The sequence below is a fragment of the Sinohyriopsis cumingii genome, unplaced genomic scaffold (genome assembly GCF_028554795.1).
Source record: "Sinohyriopsis cumingii isolate HCF-2022 unplaced genomic scaffold, ASM2855479v2 utg002136l, whole genome shotgun sequence".
NCBI lineage: Eukaryota > Metazoa > Mollusca > Bivalvia > Unionida > Unionidae > Sinohyriopsis > Sinohyriopsis cumingii.
Genome location: NW_028316138.1, coordinates 86,547 through 108,332, shown reverse-complemented (window position 1 = coordinate 108,332; position 21,786 = coordinate 86,547). Strand labels below are relative to the sequence as shown.

Below are 21,786 nucleotides of genomic sequence, written 5' to 3'. Positions count from 1 at the left end.
CCTACTTGTTGCTTGACGTCAGTGTGAAGGTTATGTAAAATAAATTTTCCTACTTGAATCATTGTATAACAATGCAATAAAGATGCCTTAAACAATATATGTACATATATTAGGCTTGCTTTTTCTTCCGGAATATTTTAGACAAGAATGAAAAACTCAAATGAAGAGGAACAAAATAAGAGTCATCGTCCCTGGGTGGGCTCGAACCACCAACCTTTCGGTTCACAGCCGAACGCGCTTTTTTTTTTTTTTTTTTTTCTTTCTTTCTTTATTTAAAAAACGCTTTGTACAGTATATAAGTTAAAAGTATACAGTCAGTATGTACATAGTAATTTGTAATGCTATATTACAAAATAATGGTTCTACAATAGTATTTTGTAATGCTATATTACAAAACAATGATTCTACAATAGTATTTTGTTAAGCTATATTACAGAACAATGATTCTAAAATTTTATTTTGTAATCCTATAGTACAAAACAATGATTCTACAATGTAATAAACAGTTTATCCTCTTCTATTCTCATTAAAGGATTATCTTTTACAAAATACTTCGTAATCAAAGTCTGATTTTTGTCTTTGTAATGTTGATACGCATATAATATATATTTTCTAGTCAAATATTGGAACAATCTTTCGATGTCTATTTGTTTCCCTAATAACGACATAATGTTTCTTCTTTTGTAAATGCACAATCGAGCAATGCTCAGAATGTAGTTCAAAAAATAACTATTTACTAATTTTGTTTCTTTGTTATATCCTATCATGAGCATTTGTTCAAAAGAAGTGCTATTGAGAACACCAACTCTACAATTTTTAAAAAGAATCTCAACTATATATACAATATAATTCTTAAAAGAGCTTAATTCAGGACATTTCAAAAACATGTGAAATAAATCTTCTGTTTCCAACTGGCACACTGGACATAAGTCATTATCAATTTTGCCATAGTATTTTAGTCTCTCTTTTGTAAATATTCGATTGTGTATTATTCTGTAATCCAAATCTATACAATCTGGGGTCTTGAAAGGTAGGTGTATCAATTTCCAGTATTTATGCTTTTCCAAACTAAATATCTTACTCCAAAAGGAAACAGAAGCTGGTTCTTGAAAAATCAACGTACATAAAAGCTTGTAAAATAGTTGTGTTGTACATAAACAGAGGTCATATAATTTTGTATCAACTCTGAGAAACATATTATTTCTCCCATTGGTTACAGTGGGTTTTGACTCTGTTGCAACAATATTTCTCCAGCCTAATGGTATACTTTCTATTATGCAATTATAGTCTTTTTTAATCTTATCTGTTTTGATCTCAGAATTTGATTTGTATATCATTTCATGAATAGCTCTATAAGGTAGTATTCCAGGTACAAATTCATATGTAATATCCTGAACACGAACAATTCCTGCTTCTATAAATTCTGCGAAAAACAACGTTTTACCAGCACATGTAATATTAGGATTTAAAAAGAGAGGTTGTTCAAAAACATTCCTCACATCAATATTTGTATCGATATTATTTCTAAGTTTTTCCCATGCATGAAACATTTCTCTGTAAAATATAGGTAGGGTATTCAATTGTTGCTTATTTAAAGACATGAGAAACAACTCTTTGGTCAACCTCATGTTTAGGACAGTAGATAAAAAGTGATCAAAGGTATTTTTCCACATAGCATGGCAATTCACATCAAAGTATCTTTTTAAAAATTTTAGTCTGAATGCATACATTTTCATCTTTATATCAGTTAACTGTAGTCCGCCATTTCGCTTATCACCAATTATTGTATAATAGTGAACCAAATGGGACTTTCCTGACCAGATAAATCTGAGAAATAATTGCTTCAATTCATCAGCAATCATATCAGGAAGAGGCTGAACTGACACTATGTACAATACTCTAGAAACTAATAAGTTATTAACAACTGTTACTTTTCCTTGTATTGTCAAAAATCTCTGTGACCACAGTTGCAATAAGTTTTTAATTTTAGACAATCTATCATTCCAGTTCAGTTGCTCACATAACTTTGCACATTTTCCAACATAAGCTCCCAAAATTAAGATGACTTGATCACACATTTGAATTTGTAATTGTTTGCAATAATCATCAGTAAGTTTACCAGATCCAATACACAGAAGTTCTGTCTTTTCCTTGTTCACCTTTGCACCAGATCCTTTACAATACAAGTCAAGTACATTAAAAGATTGATTAATGGATTGTGTGTCCGCTAATGTCAAGGTTGTATCATCTGCATGTTGAAAAACTTTACTTGTATTACTAGACAGTGGGAGTGGAATACCTTTGATAGTGGAATTTGCTTTGATAGCGAGTCCTAAGGGTTCTGCTGCTAATACATATAACATTGCTGATATAGGACAACCTTGTCTGACTGAATTTTTAATTAAAAAGGGTTTCGTTAGATGACCATTGCATTTAACACTACTTTTAATTTCATTATAAAATATCTTTATCCACTGAATAAAATTGTCACCAAAACCGAACTTTCGTAAAACAGAAATCAGATATGAGTGGCAAACTCTGTCAAACGCTTTTTCTTGATCAATTTTTAAGATATATCCCTCAAGATTGTCTCTCTCAACCATATCTATAATATCTCTTACAGTGACTATAGTATCAGCAATATCTCTCCCAACTATACAACATGTCTGAGTTTGAGAAATAATTTTGGGTAATACCATTTTTAAACGTGTAGACAAAATCCTTGCCAAAATTTTATAATCTACATTAAGTAAACTGATAGGACGCCAATTTTGCAATCTTCTATTATCCCCCTTATTTTTATAAATAAGTGATATAACCCCAAATCTCATTGATCTCGACATAATATTGTCATTCTTAACACTCTGAAAGATGTGCAACAGAATATCATATATACAATCATAAAATTTACAATACCACTCTACTGTCAATACGTCCGGGCCGGGGCTTTATTTTTAGCCATCCCTTTTATAGCTGTATGTATTTCATCAACTGTTATTATGGCATCACACATATCTTTATCCTCATCAGATACAGAACAGTTTACAAAATTTAAAAGTGATTCAGTACAATTATCATCAACAGTTACCGAAGAATATAAATGACTATAAAACTGATGTATTTCATCTAAGATCCCGCTTGTATTTGAAATAATTACACCATCATCATCAATCAATTCATTGATTACATTTTTGTTGTGTCGATATTTCTCAAGATTTAGAAAGTATTTAGTATTTCTATCGCTTTCAATTGCCCATTTCGCCTTAGATCTCAAAATAGCACCCCGACAAAAATCAGTTTCATAGTCACTTAGCTGATGTTTTAGTTCTTCATATTTGTTAATGTCATATGATTCTTTATTTGCGACTTTTTCTGAAAATGATTTTAATTTATTTTGCAATGTAAAGTATTCTTGTAATCTTTCCTTATTTCTTCTTGTACAGTATACTTGGGAAAATTTTTTAATTTTGTATTTTACATTATCCCACCAAATGAGTGGTTCCCTTAAATACATTTCTTCAGTTTTTCCTTCGGTAAGAATTGATTTCACTCTTTGTACATATTTTTCCTCAAAAAGAACATTGTTGTTTAGTATCCATAATCCGGGCCCTGTTTCCACTTTGCAGGTATTTAGTTTAAGGTATACAAAAGAATGATCACTAAAGGATGTATCTGCATAATAAATATTTTGCACATTGGAATGCAATTTTGAGGAAATCAAAAAATAATCTATTCTACTCTGCTTCATTTCGCCTAGTACAACTTGTTTTCTGGAGAAACTACGAGTACTAGGATTTCGTGATCTCCATAAATCGGTAATATTCCTATCATGAATAATTTTATAAAGTTCACGCACTGCTACATCATCAATATGTAAGGCTTTGTTATGTCGATCAATACCTGCTAAAGTTGTATTAAAATCACCAGCCAGGATAGTGCTATCACTAGTACTGTTATGTAAATATGTATTTAGCTTCATGAAAAAGTTAAACCTTTCCTTCACAACATTTGGAGCATAAATATTGATTAAATCAATCACTTTATCATCAATAGCTATTTTAAGATGTAAAATCCTACCCTTTTCAATAATTTCTTGTGTCACCTGATTTCTAAGTTTTCTCTCACTACTAAAACAGCAACACCTGCCCTCCTATTGTCAGCATTACTATAAAATATGTCACCATTCCAAATCTCATTTTCTCTAACACTTTCAACAAACTCATCATCCCAAAAGGTTTCTTGCAATAATAAAATATGGCCTCTTTTCTCTTTAAATATTTCTAAAACAGACTTTAGTTTATTCAAATTACGCAAGCCATTTACATTTAGAGATACAATATTTAAAGCCATGATTATGATGAGTGTATTGAAAGTATTAAAAAATGTTGAGTGTTTGATCATTTCTTAATAGGTGTTCGTCGCATGTTATTCAATTTTATGTTAGGTACTGGATTAAACCTTCTCCTTCTCCTTTGTACTACTTTGAAATTTTCGATATTAGTACCGTTTTCTTGACATGTACGTGATTCGTTTGATCTTTCAACAACGTCTGCAGCCATCTTCCTGTCATCATCTGAATCTGTCCCCGATCCATCTCCAATTGTATGATTGTTGTTTACTTCCTCTATTTCTACATTGGTCATATCAACTCCACTTCTTTCTTTTTCTTCCCCACTTTCTCCACTCTCATTATCTTTTTTTGCATTCTCAATTTCTTCTTTATCATCTTCGTCACTCGGTAACTCCAATATGTCTTCCCTCGTATCATCATCAACTTGCGAATGAATACCTGCAATGGCCTCTCTGTAACACATACATGTTTGCGCCTCTTTGTGGCATTTGTCGCATATCCTGCATGTACACATAAGAGGAAAACTTCCACAACTATCACATCTTTGCCTTGTGCAATTTTTTGCTACATGGCCTTGCTCCCCACACTTGTAGCATACAAAATCAGGGCAGTCTTTTATAACATGTCCCGGATCTAGACATCTAGAACATACCTTAACTTGATTGTCATGTAATACTCTAAAGTATTGTTGACCATTAACAGTCTGAAATTTCAGACTGTAAGGCAAGGATTTTACCTGCTGTGGAAATTTACATTTGACATAACGAGTCCCATCAGCCACACTAGTTCCAGGATAATATCTGCGTTGAATGGGAGAAAGAAGTTCTACTCCGTATTCACCGAGCTTCATACTTATATCATCATCATTGATGTATGCTGGTAAATGAAGAATTGACACTATAATAGTGTCTGAATATAATAGAGTACAATCAAAGTGTTCACTTCCAATATCAATTCCACACAAGGTATTATATGCTACTTCCTTGCTCGGTAGTGTGACCTCATACAAATTTGCACCTTTGGGCACAACTGCATAGACCGACATATCTCCGGTTCATTCTTCTACACTTCTAACAATATCACTTGCCTTTATTTTCTTCACATCCTTTACATCAATCACCACGGAACATTCTTTCCCAAAACGACGAGAAGCTCCTGTCTGTCTATCAATCTTACTCGACATGCCATTCTTATTGTTAGCTATTCCACTGGTGTCATTAGAGTGTGAGTCAGCTCCTTGTGCTGCACGTGCAGCACGACCAGGCTTTGTATTCATTGTCACCGAAAATAATATATTGTGTGGTGGATAAAGTTATCCACACACTCAAAATATATCTCACTTATATATGAATGCGATCACACAAATCTTATCAACGTACCTGTAACAAATTAAAACAGCAAAAATGTCTATTAAAGGAAAAAAACTCGAAAATTCACGGAGCGATCATCAAACGTGTTTTCCTTCTGATGTCATAACCGGAAGTCCCCCGATTGCGCCACAGAGACCTGAAGACCAATATCTCTTGGTCAATAATTAGTCAGCTACAAAGTCAAAATGACCGGTTTTAATGGAAGTGAGAGAAAGTGCGAAAGTGTCAGAAATGGTTATGATCAGAAATCTAGATTTCGTCTCAAACGGTCAGCCAATCGGTAGTGGAGTGCATGACGACATAAGCATTAACCAATCTCTGCAGTTTAAAATTTTAACTGGGCCATATTATACACCGCGTAATTAACACACGTAGAGATCATATAGAAAATGGGGTATCATTCGATTTGGTGAAAACTGACATCATTATGCAAATAAGGCATTTTATCTCTCTTCTCGCCTCGAATACATTGGATTTATGTCCTAGTTGGATATATCTATCTCTAATCATTCGGTTTTATGCATAACCCTTGTAGTGTTGGCTTGAGAGTATTTTCTCGGCTAAAATTGAGTCATGATCATATTGGAAGATGGTGTGTAATATCATATCTGTAAACACTTTTATGTATCTATTATTACAATGCATTAAGTACAAAAGTCTCGTTCTTTGGCGGCAGTGTGAAGGTAATGTCAAAATAATTTTCGTAGTTCAATCGTTGTATAATAATTCAATAAACATGATTTAAAAAATATATGTACATATATTATGCTTCCTTTCTGTTCGGGAATATGGCAGACAAGGATAAAAGACTCAAATGAAGAGGTGCAAAATAAGAGTCATCGTCCCTGGGTGGGCTCATACCACCAACCTTTCGGTTAACAGCCGAAAGCGCTTTTTTTTTTTTTTTTTTTCGAGAAATTGCTCTATTTATTATTTATATTGAAGAAAGTAAATTTAGTTACAATAAAAGAAAGAAAGAAAAACTTCAACTGTTTTTAGTTATAAAAGAAAAAAAAAATTTAGTGTCTACAGCACCCGGTATTCCCAGGCGGTCACCCATCCAAGTACTAACCGGGCCCGACGTTGCTTAACTTCGGTGATCGGACGAGAACCGGTTTTTTTTTTTCTTTCTTTATTTAAAAAACGCTTTGTACAGTATATAAGTTAAAAATATACAGTCAGTATGTACATAGTAGTTTGTAATGCTATATTACAAAATAATGGTTCTACAATAGTATTTTGTAATGCTATATTACAAAACATTGATTCTACAATACTATTTTGTTAAGCTATATTACAGAACAATGATTCTAAAATTTTATTTTGTAATGCTATAGTACAAAACAATGATTCTACAAAGTAATAAACACTTTATCCTCTTCTATTCTCATTAAAGGATTATCTTTTACAAAATACTTCGTAATCAAAGTCTGATTTTTGTCTTTGTAATGTTGATACGCATATAATATATATTTTCTAGTCAAATATTGGAACAATCTTTCTATGTCTATTTGTTTCCCTAATAAAGACATAATGTTTCTTCTTTTGTAAATGCACAATCGAGCAATGCTCAGAATGTAGTTCAAAAAATAACTATTTACTGATTTTGTTTCTTTGTTATATCCTATCATGAGCATTTGTTCAACAGAAGTGCTATTGAGAACAACAGCCGAAAGCGCTAACCGATTGCGCCACAGAGACCTGAAGAGCAATACCCCTTGGTCAATAATTAGTCAGCTTTACAGTCAAAATGACCGGATTTTATTGAAGTGAGACAAAGTGCGAAAGTGTCAGAAATGGTTATGGTCAGCGATCTCGGTTTCGTCTCAAACGGTCAGCCAGTGGGTAGTGGAGTGCGTGATGACATAAGCATAAAGCAATTTCTGCAGTTTAAAATGTTCACTGGGCCATATTATAAACCACGTCATTAAGAGATGTACAGATCATATAGAGAAAGGGGTATAATTCGATTTTAGAAAACTGACATCATTCAGCAAATAAGGCATTTTATCGCTCTTCTCGCCTCGAATACATTGGATTTATGTCCAAGTTGGATATGTATATCTCTCTAATCATTCGGTTTTATGCATAAGCCTTGTTGTTTTGGCTTGAGAGTATTTTCACGGCTAAAACTGAGTCATGATCATATTGGAAGATGGTGTGTAATATCTTATCTAAAAACACCTTTTTGCATCTATTATGACACTGCATTAAGTACAAAAGTCGTCTTGTTCCTTGGCGGCAGTGTGAAGGTAATGTGAAAATAATTTTCGTGGTTCAATCGTTGTATACTAATGCACGCGCTAACCGATTGCGCCACAGAGACCTGAAGTCCAATATTTCTTCGTCAACAATTAGTCAGCTGCAAAGTCAAAATGACCGGTTTTAATGGAAGTGAGAGAAAGTCGGAAAGTGTCAGAAATGGTTATGGTCAGAAATCTCGATTTCGCCTTAAAGGAGACCAGAAACCAATGGAAATACAGAATAATAATAAAAGCACTATAGAAGAAAACCTGATTCTGAAGTATCATCCGCGACCGTAATTCCAATATTTAAATATTGGCATATCTTCTAGGAGCTGAATTTCCGTGACCTTGTATGCAAAATTTCCGCGCCTATTCGGTTACTTTCGGGTGTGACGTCATAGAAGCGACTCCAGCATCCCAACTGGGAGTTGCCAGAGTAAAAGACAATGCCGTTTTGCGTTACTTACGGGTGTAATAGCACATTAAGAAAAGCCTGTGGACAACATTTTCTTTTTCTTTTCCAAAAATAAAGGCATAAAGAAAGTATGGATACATTATTACAAGCGAGTCGATTTCAAAGCAACACCATACAGCACACTATGATCATTACATTTCTAAAGGAATGTTACGAAAAGGAACCCGGAAAAAATATGATAGCCCGACTCTCGGGGCCCCTCTAATTTTAGTTCGGGCCCATCCTCTATTCAAAGTTAGGTCCCCGTCGGGTTTGTCGGAAAAAAATTGTTTGCCTGAGGAAACTTTGATCGCGCTGATGAAAAGAGTAAATGTATTTTCAAGATGTTGACGTACATGCCTTAACATGGCACAATCGAAATCAAATCACCACTGTCCTACGTGAAATTGAGATCTGATTTTAATCAAATGAAAGCTTATCTAAAAATAAGATTTTAAACCACTGACACGGTCATGTTTCGAGAAAACACAATTTTCAGTAATCTTAAATAAAAATTTAAAAATAAAAAATAATAATCAGTCTATGCCTGTTACACGTAGTATGTATAAACGGTAATCTGTAATGATTGGAACTGATATAAAACTATCCCTTAGGATGTTTAAATAGCAGCGACTAAAAAGAAAAGAGGTCAGTTATAAAATCAAAGTTTCAATTTAACTGGCTGACAATAGAAATTGGAGGAGGCTACAATTGACCCCATCCCTTGCCCCAATGTGCGAGCACCCATTGGACGCGCCATTTCCCCTCTGATACGCCTTATTATCCCCCAGGACAAGACCCTTGTATCTTATTCTGGTCAGCTGTGGCTAAACTGCATAATAGCTAACGGTTAGACTTGAGTACACAAGCATAAGGCCAGTGTGGCTAATTAACAGTTAATCCTTATCAATTCATTTATCTTGTGAAAAGGACTGCTCTTCCGACATACTTCAAAGAAACCATGTTCTACAATATGTATATGTAAACATCAGTATTGATTGGAAAATAAACGATGCCCTATTTTATTGTAACTTACGATGCCTAGGACTTCATTTTAACAGTTAAAATCTGTTTTTCCCACATTTAAATCCCACCTTATTTCCTTAGGTTTAAGTCTTAAGGCGTGTAACACGGTTTACTGAATACAATATTTATTCTGAATTAGTTCTTTGGGGGCACATATACTGCGTGACATATTTTCATTTATTCCTTCTTTTAATTTAATCATGGTAATTAAACTTTACATATACGGTAGAGGAATGTCAGGCGTTAACTGGCAGTTTCTTTGGTGGAAATGGAGATTGATTTTCTTTGCAGAGAAACGTAGGCCACATTCACAGTGATCATTCATGGGATTTAGGCCAATTGGCGACAATTTTATTTTTTTAATGTTTTTATTACTACAAATCTGTTGTAGTGTTTGAAAAAGTATGAAATTTACGTGAATAATGTTTAATCTTAACATTCTATTTACTGGAGAAAAAAACTAGTGTGATATTTACTATTTCGTCACGACAATATTCACAAGTGATAAAATAGAATATGGCATCTGTGGATTGTATACGTTCTATATATTTATGGATGGTGCTTTTTTGTTTTTGTTTTTTGTTTTTTATCTTCTTCTGAGAAATGAAAATTGGCAGACATAATGTTATAATAGGGAGTTCTCTGCAAAAACTCGGGAGATAGTACGAGATCGGGAGGTAGGTGTGGAAATACCCCCAAAATCGGGAGGTTTTTCTCCCGGCTTGAACTGTCCGGGCTTGTGTAATGAATATGTCATTTACATCATTCTTAAATGAATTTATTGCATTGTGGTAAATTTTTAATTTTTACATTGGGCACCATCACTTAATCCTTATCACATTTGTGCACAGCACACGATGTATAAGTATTTATTTAAAAATTACATTGCATTTTTTAAATTCCAAGATATGAAATATGAGCACCTTCTTACTGTTGTACTTTTCTGCTGTCAGGTCTTAAACACACAGTTCAACAGATATAGTTATGAGCATAACTCGGAAACATATTCAACTTTTGAATGAGCAACCCAAACCTTCACTCCTCTTGTCTCGCTCGCCATGTATGTTTGTATTTGAGGACTGGCTAGTACTGCGTCACAGGACCACGTCATCTATCGTCTCATCAAAGCTCGGAAAAACTCGACAATTTACGCGATAGTGGTATCTTCCGCGCAATATAATCACTACCATTCTACGATATATAATTTATAAACATCACAGTCCAATTAAAATTTATAGAGAATTACATACATAAAAGGCAAATTTTTCTTTCTAGTCTCCTTTAAACGGCCAGCCAATGGGCAGTGGAGTGCATGATGACATAAACATAAAGCAATTTCTGCAGTTTAAAATGTTCACTGGGTCATATTATAAACCACGTAATTAAGAGATGTACAGATCATATAGAGAAATGGGTATACTTCGATTTGTAGAAAACTGACATCATTCAGCAAATAAGGCATTTTATCGCTCTTCTCGCCTCATATTCATTGGATTTATGTCCAAGTTGGATATATTTATCTCTAATCATTCGGTTTCATGCATATGTCTTGTAGTTTTGGCCTGAGAGTATTTTCACTGCTAAAATTGAGTGATGATCATATTGGAAGATGGTGTGTAATATCATATCTGAAAACACTTGTATGCATCTATTATGACACTGCATTAAGTACATAAGCCTACTTGTTGCTTGACGTCAGTGTGAAGGTTATGTAAAATAGAATTTCCTAGCTGAATCATTGTATAACAATGCAATAAAGATGCCTTAAACAATATATGTACATATATTACACTTGCTTTTTGTTCCGGAATATGGTAGACTAGGATGAAAGACGCAAATGAAGAGGTGCAAAATAACATTCATCGTCCCTGGGTGGGCTCGAACCACCAACCTTTCGGTTAACAGCCGAACGCCCTAACCGATTGCGCCACAGAGACTTGAAGACCAGTATCACTTGGTCAATAATTAGTCATCTTTAAAGTCAAAATAACCGGTTTCTATCGAAGTGAATCAAAGTGCTAAAGTGTCAGAAATGGTTATCGTCAGCAATCTAGATTTCGTCTCAAACGGCCAGCCAATGGGTAGTGGAGTGCGTGGTGACATAAGCATAAAGCAATTTCAGCAGTTTAAAATGTTCACTGGGTCATATTATAAACTACGTTATTAAGAGATGTACAGATCCTATAGAGAAATGGGTATAATTCGATTTGTAGAAAACTGACATCATTCAGCAAATAAGGCATTTTATCGCTCTTCTCGCCTCGAATACATTGGATCTTTGTCCAAGTTGGATATATCTATCTCTAATCATTCGGTTTCATGCATATATCTAATAGTTTTGGCCTCTGAGTATTTTCACTGCTAAAATTGAGTGATGATCATACTGGAAGATGGTGTGTAATATCATATCTGAAAACACTTTTATGCATCTATTATGACACTGCATTAAGTACATAAGCTTACTTGTTGCTTGTCGGTAGTGTGAAGATTACGTAAAATAAATTTTTGTACTTGAATCATTGTATAACAATGCAATAAAGATGCCTTAAACAATATATGTACATATATCACGCTTGCTTTTTGTTCCGGAATATGATAGACAAGGATGAAAGACTCAAACGAAGAGGTACAAAATAAGAGTCATCGTCCCTGGGTGGGCTCGAACCACCAACCTTTCGGTTAACAGCCGAACGCGCTAACCGATTGCGCCACAGAGACCTGAAGACCAATATCTCTTGGTCAATAATTAGTCAGCTACAAAGTCAAAATGACCGGTTTTAATGGAAGTGAGAGAAAGTGCGAAAGTGTCAGAAATGGTTATGATCAGAAATCTAGATTTCGTCTCAAACGGTCAGCCAATCGGTAGTGGAGTGCATGACGACATAAGAATTAACTAATCTCTGCAGTTTAAAATTTTAACTGGGCCATATTATACATCGCGTAATTAACACACGTAGAGATCATATAGAAAATGGGGTATCATTCGATTTGGTGAAAACTGACATCATTATGCAAATAAGGCATTTTATCTCTCTTCTCGCCTCGAATACATTGGATTTATGTCCAAGTTGGATATATCTATCTCTAATAATTCGGTTTTATGCATAACACTTGTAGTGTTGGCTTGAGAGTATTTTCACGGCTAAAATTGAGTCATGATCATATTGGAAGATGGTGTGTAATATCATATCTGTAAACACTTTTATGTATCTATTATTACAATGCATTAAGTACAAAAGTCTTGTTCTTTGGCGGCAGTGTGAAGGTAATGTCAAAATAATTTTCGTAGTTCAATCGTTGTATAATAATGCAATAAACATGATTTAAAAAATATATGTACATATATTATGCTTCCTTTTTGTTCGGCAATATGGCAGACAAGGATAAAAGACTCAAATGAAAAGGTGCAAAATAAGAGTCATCGTCCCTGGGTGGGCTCGAAGCACCACCCTTTCGGTTAAAAGCCGAACGCGCTTGCCGATTGCGCCACAGAGACCTGAAGAGCAATATCTCCTGGTCAATAATTAGTCAGCTTTAAAGTCAAAATGACCGGTTTTTATGGAAGTGAGACAAAGTGCGAAAGTGTCAGAAATGGGTATGTTCAGCAATCTAGATTTCGTCTCAAACGGTCAGCCAATGGGCAGTGGAGTGCGTGATGACATAAGCTTTAAGCAATTTCTGCAGTTTAAAATGTTCACTGGGCCATATTATAAACCACGTAATTAAGAGATGTACAGATCATATAGAGAAAGGGGTAAATTTCAATTTGTAGAAAACTGACATCATTCAGCAAATAAGGCATTTTATCGATCTTCTCGCCTCGAATACATTGGATTTATGTCCAATTTGGATATATCTATCTCTAATCATTTGGTTTCATGCATATGTCTTGTAGTTTTGGCCTGAGAGTATTTTCACTGCTAAAACTGATTGATGGTCATATTGGAAAATGGTGTGTAATCTCATATCTGAAAACACTTTTATGCATCTATTATGACACTGCATTAAGTACATAAGCCTTCTTGTTGCTTGACGTCAGTGTGAAGGTTATGTAAAATAAATTTTCCTACTTGAATCATTGTATAACAATGCAATAAAGATGCCTTGAAAAATATATGTACATATATTAGGCTTGCTTTTTCTTCCGGAATATTTTAGACAAGAATGAAAAACTCAAATGAAGAGGAACAAAATAAGAGTCATCGTCCCTGGGTGGGCTCGAACCACCAACCTTTCGGTTAACAGCCGAACGCGCTTTTTTTTTTTTTTTTTTTTTTTTTTTTTCTTTCTTTATTTAAAAAACGCTTTGTACAGTATATAAGTTAAAAATATACAGTCAGTATGTACATAGTAGTTTGTAATGCTATATTACAAAATAATGGTTCTACAATAGTATTTTGTAATGCTATATTACAAAACAATGATTCTACAATAGTATTTTGTTAAGCTATATTACAGAACAATGATTCTAACATTTTATTTTGTAATCCTATAGTACAAAACAATGATTCTACAAAGTAATAAAAACTTTATCCTCTTCTATTCTCATTAAAGGATTATCTTTTACAAAATACTTCGTAATCAAAGTCTGATTTTTGTCTTTGTAATGTTGATACGCATATAATATATATTTTCTAGTCAAATATTGGAACAATCTTTCTATGTCTATTTGTTTCCCTAATAACGACATAATGTTTCTTCTTTTGCAAATGCACAATCGAGCAATGCTCAGAATGTAGTTCAAAAAATAACTATTGACTGATTTTGTTTCTTTGTTATATCCTATCATGAGCATTTGTTCAAAAGAAGTGCTATTGAGAACACCAACTCTACAATTTTTAAAAAGAATCTCAACTATATATACAATATAATTCTTAAAAGAGCTTAATTCAGGACATTTCAAAAACATGTGAAATAAATCTTCTGTTTCCAACTGGCACACTGGACATAAGTCATTATCACTTTTGCCATAGTATTTTAGTTTCTCTTTTGTAAATATTCGATTGTGCATTATTCTGTAATCCAAATCTATACAATCTGGTTTCTTGAAAGGTAGGTGTATCAATTTCCAGTATTTATGCTTTTCCAAACTAAATATCTTACTCCAAAAGGAAACAGAAGCTGGTTCTTGAAAAATCAACGTACATAAAAGCTTGTAAAATAGTTGTGTTGTACATAAACAGAGGTCATATAATTTTGTATCAACTCTGAGAAACATATTATTTCTCCCATTGGTTACAGTGGGTTTTGACTCTGTTGCAACAATATTTCTCCAGCCTAATGGTATACTTTCTATTATGCAATTATAGTCTTTTTTTATCTTATCTGTTTTGATCTCAGAATTTGATTTGTATATCATTTCTTGAATAGCTCTATAAGGTAGTATTCCAGGTACAAATTCATATGTAATATCCTGAACACGAACAATTCCTGCTTCTATAAATTCTGCGAAAAACAACGTTTTACCAGCACATGTAATATTAGGATTTAAAAAGAGAGGTTGTTCAAAAACATTCCTCACATCAATATTTGTATCGATATTATTTCTAAGTTTTTCCCATGCATGAAACATTTCTCTGTAAAATATAGGTAGGGTATTCAATTGTTGCTTATTTAAAGACATGAGAAACAACTCTTTGGTCAACCTCATGTTCAGGACAGTAGATAAAAAGTGATCAAAGGTATTTTTCCACATAGCATGGCAATTCACATCAAAGTATCTTTTTAAAAATTTTAGTCTGAATGCATACATTTTCATCTTTATATCAGTTAACTGTAGTCCGCCATTTCTCTTATCACCAATTATTGTATAATAGTGAACCAAATGGGACTTTCCTGACCAGATAAATCTGAGAAATAATTGCTTCAATTCATCAGCAATCATATCAGGAAGAGGCTGAACTGACACTATGTACAATACTCTAGAAACTAATAAGTTATTAACAACTGTTACTTTTCCTTGTATTGTCAAATATCTCTGTGACCACAGTTGCAATAAATTTTTAATTTTAGACAATCTATCATTCCAGTTCAGTTGCTCACATAACTTTGCACATTTTCCAACATAAGCTCCCAAAATTAAGATGACTTGATCACACATTTGAATTTGTAATTGTTTGCAATAATCATCAGTAAGTTTACCAGATCCAATACACAGAAGTTCTGTCTTTTCCTTGTTCACCTTTGCACCAGATCCTTTACAATACAAGTCAAGTACATTAAAAGATTGATTAATGGATTGTGTGTCCGCTAATGTCAAGGTTGTATCATCTGCATGTTGAAAAACTTTACTTGTATTACTAGACAGTGGGAGTGGAATACCTTTGATAGTGAGATTTGCTTTGATAGCGAGTCCTAAGGGTTCTGCTGCTAATACATATAACATTGCTGATATAGGACAACCTTGTCTGACTGAATTTTTAATTAAAAAGGGTTTCGTTAGATGACCATTGCATTTAACACTACTTTTAATTTCATTATAAAATATCTTTATCCACTGAATAAAATTGTCACCAAAACCGAACTTTCGTAAAACAGAAATCAGATATGAGTGGCAAACTCTGTCAAACGCTTTTTCTTGATCAATTTTTAAGATATATCCCTCAAGATTGTCTCTCTCAACCATATCTATAATATCTCTTACAGTGACTATAGTATCAGCAATATCTCTCCCAACTATACAACATGTCTGAGTTTGAGAAATAATTTTGGGTAATACCATTTTTAAACGTGTAGACAAAATCCTTGCCAAAATTTTATAATCTACATTAAGTAAACTGATAGGACGCCAATTTTGCAATCTTCTATTATCCCCCTTATTTTTATAAATAAGTGATATAACCCCAAATCTCATTGATCTCGACATAATATTGTCATTCTTAACACTCTGAAAGATGTGCAACAGAATATCATATATACAATCATAAAATTTACAATATCACTCTACTGTCAATCCGTCCGGGCCGGGGCTTTTATTTTTAGCCATCCCTTTTATAGCTGTATGTATTTCATCAACTGTTATTATGGCATCACACATATCTTTATCCTCATCAGATACAGAACAGTTTACAAAATTTAAAAGTGAATCAGTACAATTATCATCAACAGTTACCGAAGAATATAAATGACTATAAAACTGATGTATTTCATCTAAGATTCCGCTTGTATTTGAAATAATTACACCATCATCATCAATCAATTCATTGATTACATTTTTGTTGTGTCGATATTTCTCAAGATTTAGAAAGTATTTAGTATTTCTATCGCTTTCAATTGCCCATTTCGCCTTAGATCTCAAAATAGCACCCCGACAAAAATCAGTTTCATAGTCACTTAGCTGATGTTTTAGTTCTTCATATTTGTTAATGTCATATGATTCTTTATTTGCGACTTTTTCTGAAAATGATTTTAATTTATTTTGCAATGTAAAGTATTCTTGTAATCTTTCCTTATTTCTTCTTGTACAGTATACTTGGGAAAATTTTTTAATTTTGTATTTTACATTATCCCACCAAATGAGTGGTTCACTGAAATACATTTCGTCAGTTTTTCCCTCGGTAAGAATTGATTTCACTCTTTGTACATATTTTTCCTCAAAAAGAACATTGTTATTTAGTATCCATAATCCGGGCCCTGTTTCCACTTTGCAGGTATTTAGTTTAAGGTATACAAAAGAATGATCACTAAAGGATGTATCTGCATAATAAATATTTTGCACATTGGAATGCAATTTTGAGGAAATCAAAAAATAATCTATTCTACTCTGCTTCATTTCGCCTAGTACAACTTGTTTTCTGGAGAAACTACGAGTACTAGGATTTCGTGATCTCCATAAATCGGTAATATTCCTATCATGAATAATTTTATAAAGTTCACGCACTGCTACATCATCAATATGTAAGGCTTTGTTATGTCGATCAATACCTGCTAAAGTTGTATTAAAATCACCAGCCAGGATAGTGCTATCACTAGTACTGTTATGTAAATATGTATTTAGCTTCATGAAAAAGTTAAACCTTTCCTTCACAACATTTGGAGCATAAATATTGATTAAATCAATCACTTTATCATCAATAGCTATTTTAAGATGTAAAATCCTACCCTTTTCAATCATTTCTTGTGTCACCTGATTTCTCAATTCTCTCACTACTAAAACAGCAACACCTGCCCTCCTATTGTCAGCATTACTATAAAATATGTCACCATTCCAAATCTCATTTTCTCTAATACTTTCAACAAACTCCTCATCCCAAAAGGTTTCTTGCAATAATAAAATATGGCCTCTTTTCTCTTTAAATATTTCTAAAACAGACTTTAGTTTATTCAAATTACGCAAGCCATTTACATTTAGAGATACAATATTTAAAGCCATGATTATGATGAGTGTATTGAAAGTATTAAAAAATGTTGAGTGTTTGATCATTTCTTAATAGGTGTTCGTCGCATGCTATTCATCTTCAGGTTAGGTTATGGATTAAACCTTCTCCTTCTCCTTTGTACTACTTTGAAATTTTCGATATTAGTACCGTTTTCTTGACATGTACGTGATTCGTTTGATCTTTCAACAACGTCTGCAGCCATCTTCCTGTCATCATCTGAATCTGTCCCCGATCCATCTCCAATTGTATGATTGTTGTTTACTTCCTCCTCAGATTCTATTTCTACATTGGTCATATCAACTCCACTTCTTTCTTTTTCTTCCCCACTTTCTCCACTCTCATTATCTTTTTTTGCATTCTCAATTTCTTCTTTATCATCTTCGTCACTCGGTAACTCCAATATGTCTTCCCTCGTATCATCATCAACTTGCGAATGAATGCCTGCAATGGCCTCTCTGTAACACATACATGTTTGCGCCTCTTTGTGGCATTTGTCGCATATCCTGCATGTACACATAAGAGGAAAACTTCCACAACTGTCACATCTTTGCCTTGTGCAATTTTTTGCTACATGGCCTTGCTCCCCACACTTGTAGCATACAAAATCAGGGCAGTCTTTTATAACATGTCCCGGATCAAGACATCTAGAACATACCTTAACTTGGTTATCGTGTAATACTCTAAAGTATTGCTGACCATTGACAGTCTGAAATTTCAGACTGTAAGGCAAGGATTTCACCTGCTGTGGAAATTTACATTTGACATAACGAGTCCCATCAGCCACACTAGTCCCAGGATAATATCTGCGTTGAATGGGAGAAAGAAGTTCTACTCCGTATTCACCGAGCTTCATACTTATATCATCATCGGTGATGTATGCTGGTAAATGAAGAATTGACACAATAATAGTGTCTGAATATAAGAGAGTACAATCAAAGTGTTCACTTCCAATATCAATTCCACACAAGGTATTATATGCTACTTCCTTACTCGGTAGTGTGACCTCATACAAATTTGCACCTTTGGGCACAACTGCATAGACCGACATATCTCCGGTTAATTCTTCTACACTTCTAACAATATCACTTGCCTTTATTTTCTTCACATCCTTTACATCAATCACCACGGTACATTCTTTCCCAAAACGACGAGAAGCTCCTGTCTGTCTATCGATGTTACTCAACATGCCATTCTTATTGTTAGCTATTCCACTGGTGTCATTAGAGTGTGAGTCAGCTCCTTGTGCTGCACGTGCAGCACGACCAGGCTTTGTATTCATTGTCACAGAAAATAATATTTTGTGTGGTGGATAAAGTTATCCACACACTCAAAATATATCTCACTTATATATGAATGCGATCAAACAAATCTTATCAACGTACCTGTAACAAATTAAAACAGCAAAAATGTCCATTAAAGGAAAAAAACTTGAAAATTCACGGAGCGATCATCAAACGTGTTTTCCTCCTGATGTCATAACCGGAAGTCCACAGCCGAACGCGCTAACCGATTGCGCCACAGAGACCTGAAGACCAATATCTCTTGGTCAATAATTAGTCAGCTACAAAGTCAAAATGACCGGTTTTAATGGAAGTGAGAGAAAGTGCGAAAGTGTCAGAAATGGTTATGATCAGAAATCTAGATTTCGTCTCAAACGGTCAGCCAATCGGTAGTGGAGTGCATGACGACATAAGCATTAACCAATCTCTGCAGTTTAAAATTTTAACTGGGCCATATTATACACCGCGTAATTAACACACGTAGAGATCATATAGAAAATGGGGTATCATTCGATTTGGTGAAAACTGACATCATTATGCAAATAAGGCATTTTATCTCTCTTCTCGCCTCGAATACATTGGATTTATGTCCAAGTTGGATATATCTATCTCTAATCATTCGGTTTTATGCATAACCCTTGTAGTGTTGGCTTGAGAGTATTTTCACGGCTAAAATTGAGTCATGATCATATTGGAAGATGGTGTGTAATATCATATCTGTAAACACTTTTATGTATCTATTATTACAATGCATTAAGTACAAAAGTCTTGTTCTTTGGCGGCAGTGTGCAGGTAATGTCAAAATAATTTTCGTAGTTCAATCGTTGTATAATAATGCAATAAACATGATTTAAAAAATATATGTACATATATTATGCTTCCTTTTTGTTCGGGAATATGGCAGACAAGGATAAAAGACTCAAATGAAAAGGTGCAAAATAAGAGTCATCGTCCCTGGGTGGGCTCGAAGCACCACCCTTTCGGTTAACAGCCGAACGCGCTTGCCGATTGCGCCACAGAGACCTGAAGAGCAATATCTCTTGGTCAATAATTAGTCAGCTTTAAAGTCAAAATGACCGGTTTTTATGGAAGTGAGACAAAGTGCGAAAGTGTCAGAAATGGGTATGTTCAGCAATCTAGATTTCGTCTCAAACGGTCAGCCAATGGGCAGTGGAGTGCGTGATGACATAAGCTTTAAGCAATTTCTGCAGTTTAAAATGTTCACTGGGCCATATTATAAACCACGTAATTAAGAGATGTACAGATCATATAGAGAAAGGGGTAAATTTCAATTTGTAGAAAACTGACATCATTCAGCAAATAAGGCATTTTATCGATCTTCTCGCCTCGAATACATTGGATTTATGTCCAATTTGGATATATCTATCTCTAATCATTTGGTTTCATGCATATGTCTTGTAGTTTTGGCCTGAGAGTATTTTCACTGCTAAAACTGATTGATGGTCATATTGGAAAATGGTGTGTAATCTCATATCTGAGAACACTTTTATGCATCTATTATGACACTGCATTAAGTACATAAGCCTACTTGTTGCTTGACGTCAGTGTGAAGGTTATGTAAAATAAATTTTCCTACTTGAATCATTGTATAACAATGCAATAAAGATGCCTTAAACAATATATGTACATATATTAGGCTTGCTTTTTCTTCCGGAATATTTTAGACAAGAATGAAAAACTCAAATGAAGAGGAACAAAATAAGAGTCATCGTCCCTGGGTGGGCTCGAACCACCAACCTTTCGGTTCACAGCCGAACGCGCTTTTTTTTTTTTTTTTTTTTCTTTCTTTCTTTATTTAAAAAACGCTTTGTACAGTATATAAGTTAAAAGTATACAGTCAGTATGTACATAGTAATTTGTAATGCTATATTACAAAATAATGGTTCTACAATAGTATTTTGTAATGCTATATTACAAAACAATGATTCTACAATAGTATTTTGTTAAGCTATATTACAGAACAATGATTCTAAAATTTTATTTTGTAATCCTATAGTACAAAACAATGATTCTACAATGTAATAAACAGTTTATCCTCTTCTATTCTCATTAAAGGATTATCTTTTACAAAATACTTCGTAATCAAAGTCTGATTTTTGTCTTTGTAATGTTGATACGCATATAATATATATTTTCTAGTCAAATATTGGAACAATCTTTCGATGTCTATTTGTTTCCCTAATAACGACATAATGTTTCTTCTTTTGTAAATGCACAATCGAGCAATGCTCAGAATGTAGTTCAAAAAATAACTATTTACTAATTTTGTTTCTTTGTTATATCCTATCATGAGCATTTGTTCAAAAGAAGTGCTATTGAGAACACCAACTCTACAATTTTTAAAAAGAATCTCAACTATATATACAATATAATTCTTAAAAGAGCTTAATTCAGGACATTTCAAAAACATGTGAAATAAATCTTCTGTTTCCAACTGGCACACTGGACATAAGTCATTATCAATTTTGCCATAGTATTTTAGTCTCTCTTTTGTAAATATTCGATTGTGTATTATTCTGTAATCCAAATCTATACAATCTGGGGTCTTGAAAGGTAGGTGTATCAATTTCCAGTATTTATGCTTTTCCAAACTAAATATCTTACTCCAAAAGGAAACAGAAGCTGGTTCTTGAAAAATCAACGTACATAAAAGCTTGTAA

General features: G+C 33.7%; 3 non-coding genes across 3 annotated transcripts; all 3 read right to left on the bottom strand.

Moving 5' to 3' along the window:
* Positions 1–11,310: 11,310 nt before the first annotated feature.
* On the bottom strand, positions 11,311–11,384 carry Trnan-guu (transfer RNA asparagine (anticodon GUU)). The gene has a single exon. It is a non-coding gene; the product is annotated as a tRNA-Asn (tRNA).
* A 707-nt stretch (positions 11,385–12,091) lies between these two features.
* Trnan-guu (transfer RNA asparagine (anticodon GUU)) lies at positions 12,092–12,165 on the bottom strand. Its single transcript has one exon. It is a non-coding gene; the product is annotated as a tRNA-Asn (tRNA).
* A 7,889-nt stretch (positions 12,166–20,054) lies between these two features.
* Positions 20,055–20,128, bottom strand: Trnan-guu (transfer RNA asparagine (anticodon GUU)). Its single transcript has one exon. It is a non-coding gene; the product is annotated as a tRNA-Asn (tRNA).
* Between the last annotated feature and the right edge of the window lie 1,658 nt (positions 20,129–21,786).